Genomic DNA, 4649 nt, shown 5'->3' with positions numbered 1-4649 from the left:
GTGACAGAGCGAACCCAGCATAGCCCGCAAAAAAAACCGTCTCAGTCTCCGCGCATGCGCACCGCGGGAGGGCGGACGCGCCTTGAGGGGGCGGGGGAAGAGTGACGGGAAGGAGTAAGAAAAACTCCGCCCTCTTCCCCTCAGCCCAGCGCGCGGGGGGGAGAGCGAGCGGGCGAGCGAGGCGCGTCCAAGGTGGAATCCCCAGCCTTGGCCCGCGTTCCCCATCCGCCAGTGAAGCCCCGCCCCTAGCTGCCGGCGCGGGGGGGAGGGGGATGGTCAAGGACAATCACCGCTCCCATGATATGAGCTGCGTCCGCACCACCCCTGCGTGCAGGGGGCCAGTTCTGGGCGTGCGCGCGGGGGGTGCCCAGGCACACCCTAAGGTCTTAAAAAGTGGCTTTGCGTTTTCATTTAATCATATGAGAGGCTCTTTTAGTGTTAGAGCATGGCTTGTTCTATTATGCAGTAAGCGCCGCATGTCGACGTATAGAAAGCCCGCGTGTCCTTTATGACTGAGTCTTCAATAAATGTTCCCCAATAAAAAATAAAATTCCCTGGGTGCACGCCCTAATGAATAGTGATAGAAATGTCGCCGTGTTAGTCTGGTGTAGCTGAAACAAAATACAGGACTATGTAGCACTTTGAAGACTAACAAGATGGTTTATTAGGTGATGAGCTTTCGGGGGCCAGACCCACTTCCTCAGATCAAATAGTGGAAGAAAATAGTCACAACCATATATACCAAAGGATACAATTTAAAAAAAAAGAACACATATGAAAAGGACAAATCACATTTCAGAACAGAAGGGGAATGGGGGGGGGGGAGGTAAATGTCTGTGAGCTAATGGTATTAGAGGTGATAATTGGGGAAGCTATCTTTGTAATGGGTAAGATAACCGGGGTCTTAGTTGAGACCCATGCGTAGAGTGTCGAATTTTAGCATGAATGACAGTTCAGAGGATTCCCTTTCAAGTGCAGATTTAAAAGGCTTCTGAAGCAGGATGCAGGTAATTAAGTCGTTGAGACAGTGTCCTTTCTGGTTGAAATGGCAAGAAACTGTTTTTTCTTTGTGATCCCGTCTAATATCTGTTTTGTGGGCATTGATCCTTTGGCAAAGTGTCTGAGACGTTTGTCCAATGTACAAAGCAGACGGACACTTTCGGCACATTATAGCATAAATTATATTTCTGGATGCGCAGGAATATGTATTCTTGATCTTATAACTCGCTTGGTTGGGTCCAATAATGGTATCAGCAGAGTGAATATGTGAACAAAGCTGGCAACGGGGTTTGTTGCAAGGGAAGGTACCAGGGTTGGTATTAGTGTGGTATGTCCTGTGGTTGTTCGTAAGAATCATCTTGAGGTTCGGTGGTTGTCTATAAGAGACTATGGGTCTGTCTCCCAGAGCCTCTTGGAGTTTAGTATCCCTAATGAAGTGTGCTGTGCATGCTTATGCGCCTGGGGGAGCACTAGGTGCCTGCAGCTCGGCTGACAGCAGGCTTCCCTGGGACTGGTGTAGTACCTGGTGCTCAGCTAGGCACATGACTCATCTGGGCTGAGGTACCATGCAGAGGCCGCACCGAAGGCCTGTTATGCTGAGTGCCATGTGCGCAAAACTAGGGTCCTACCAAGTTCATGGTTCATTTTGGTCAATTTAATGATCATAGGCTTAAAAAAATATTTATATTTGAAACTTCACTGTGCTGTAACTGTAGAGGCTTTTGATATGGTCTCCCACAATATTCTTGCCAGCAAGTTAAGGGAATGTGGATTGGATAAATGGATGGTAAGATGGATAGAAAGATGGATAGAAGGCCGGGCCCAGCAGGTAGTGATCAACGGCTTGATGTCAGGATGGCGGTCAGTTTCTAACGGAGTGCCCCAGAGTTCAGTTCTAAGACCCGTTTTGTTCAATATCTTTATTAATGACCTAGATGAGGGGATGGATTGCACCCTCAGCAAGTTTGCAGATGACACTAAGCTAGGAGGAGAGGTAGATACGCTTGAGGGCAGAGATAGGGTCCAGAGTGACTTAGACAAATTGGAGGATTGGGCCACAAGAAATCTGATGAAGTTCAACAAGGATAAATGCAGAGTCCTGCACTCGGGACAGAAAAATCCCAAGCATTGTTACAAACTGGGGACCAACCACTTAAGTAGTAGTTCTGCAGAAAAGGACCTGGGGGTTCAGTGGATGAGAATCTGGATGTGAGTCAACACTGTGCCCTTGTAGCCAAGAAAGCTAATGTCATATTAGGTTGCATTAAGAGGAGCATGGCCAGCAGATCCAGAGATGTCATTATTCCCCTTTATTTGGCTCTGGTGAGGCCACATCTAGAGTATTGTGTCCAGTTCTGGGCCCCCCACTACAAAAAGGATGTGGACGCATTGGAGAGGGTCCAGTGGAGAGCAACCAAAATGATTAGGGGGCTGGAGCATATGACTTATGAGGAGAGGCTGAGGGAGTTGGGTCTGTTTAGTCTGAGGGGGGATTTGATTGCAGCCTTCAACTTCCTGAAGGGAGGTTCCAAAGAGGATGGAGAGAGGCTGTTCTCAATAGTGACAGATGGCAGAACAAGGAGCAATGGTCTCAAGTTGCGGTGGGAGAGGTCCAGGTTGGATATTAGGAAAAACTATTTTACTAGGAGAGTGGTGAAGCACTGGAATGGGTTACCTAGGGAAGTAGTAGAGTCTCCATCCCTAGAGATGTTTAAGTCTCGGCTTGACAAAGCCCTGGCCGGGTTGATTTAGTTGGGATTGGTCCTGCCTAGAGCAGGGGGCTGGAGTTGATGACCTTGTGAGGTCTCTTCCAGCTCTATGGTTCTATGATTCTATGTCCTGGGCTAAAAGGGAGTGTGTGTGTTTGGGGGGGGGGGGGGGGGGAACGGACAGGGGACGGTGATTTCAGCATTGCTACCCTTCTGCATTGCTGCTGGTGGCAGTGCTCCCTTCAGAGCTGGGTGGCTGACTAGGAGCCCAGCTCTGAAAGAGGCACCACCATCAGCATCCTTCAGCTGCCAAAGGATGGTATCACTATCCTTACTTCTGGGCTGCTCTCCTCAGAACTGGGCTCTTGGTTAGCAGCTGATACTTCCTGGCTGCCCAGGTCCAAAAACAACAGTGCAGAGTAAGGGTGGTGTGGTACGGTATTGCCACTGTTATTTCTGCATTGCTTCTGAAGGGGCGCTGCTTTCAGAGCTGAGTAGCTAGAGAGGCAGTTGCTAGCCAGGTATCAAGACCTGGAGGCAGCACATAAGTAAGGGTGGCAATATTCCCCCTTCTCCTGGCAACCCCACCTTTCCCTTGCAACTCCATTTTGGGTCAGGACCCCAGTGTTTCTCAAATTTGGTCTCCCTTGCGAAATCTATAGCGTTTAGGGTAAAAGTTAATAACATATCAGATTTCCGAAAGGAGACCACATTTTTCATACCCATGAATTGGGTGGGATCCTACACATAAAGCAAAGTCAGAACCAGAGCACGTAGAAATTCACACACATGCTTTTTTTAAATTATGTTCATATTCACAGGTTCAGGGCCTAAATATGAGATAACAGGTATGTCCAAGTTCCAAAAGATGAGGAGCAGAAAGTAATAGTTAATTATTAGCATAATAGATAGCTGTCATAACACATCAGTGGTATAGCAGATATTGTCTACAAACACAGAAGCAAAATCCTTACTAATGAACACTTTGTCTTACATTATGAAACAAAAAACAGGACTATGTAGCACTTTAAAGACTAACAAGATGGTTTATTAGGTGATGAGCTTTCGGGGGCCAGACCCACTTCCTCAGATCAAATAGTGGAAGAAAATTGTCACAATCATATATACCAAAGGATACAATTAAAAAAATGAACACATATGAAAAGGACAAATCAAATTTCAGAACAGAAGGCGGATGGGGGGGAGGTAAATGTCTGTGAGCCAATGATATTAGAGGTGGTAATTGGGGAAGCTATCTTTGTAATGGGTAAGATAATTAGAGTCTTTATTCAAACTTAAGTGTAAAGTGTCGGATTTAAGAATGTCCTCTGAACTGTCCTTCATGCTTAAATTCGACACTTTACACTTAAGTTTGAATAAAGACTCTAATTATCTTACCCATTACAAAAATAGCTTCCCCAATTATCACCTCTTATATCATTGGCTCACAGACATTTACCTCCCTCCCCCCCATCCTCCTTCTGTTCTGAAATTTGATTTGTCCTTTTCATGTGTGTTCATTTTTTTAATTGTATCCTTTGGTATATATGGTTGTGACAATTCCTCCCCCCCCCCCCCCCTTGCTTATAATAAAAGCAAATATACATTAAGCAATTTTTACTATTTTAAATATATTAATATTCTTATGAGAGCAGACTAAAAAAGCTAAAACAACCTTTCTAAAATACTGTTAATAAAGGTAAGCTGAAATGTAACTGAGAGAAACTGAATTACTGAAGGCAACAAACTTTCAACATCTTTGAGGCATGCTTTATCACACAGTAACACGTCTTTTCATTAACGCATCATACTCCCACGTTACTTTACAAAATGATCATGCTTTTGTGTTAGGCATTTCAAAACAACTGGCCTCAGAGTCTAGATTCTCTCTTGCTCATCACTTCCAATTAATACTTTTTAATCAAGACAATTTGATATCCC

Source organism: Pelodiscus sinensis, chromosome 10, assembly GCF_049634645.1.
Source record: "Pelodiscus sinensis isolate JC-2024 chromosome 10, ASM4963464v1, whole genome shotgun sequence".
NCBI lineage: Eukaryota > Metazoa > Chordata > Testudines > Trionychidae > Pelodiscus > Pelodiscus sinensis.
Note: the sequence above shows the minus strand (reverse complement) of the source record.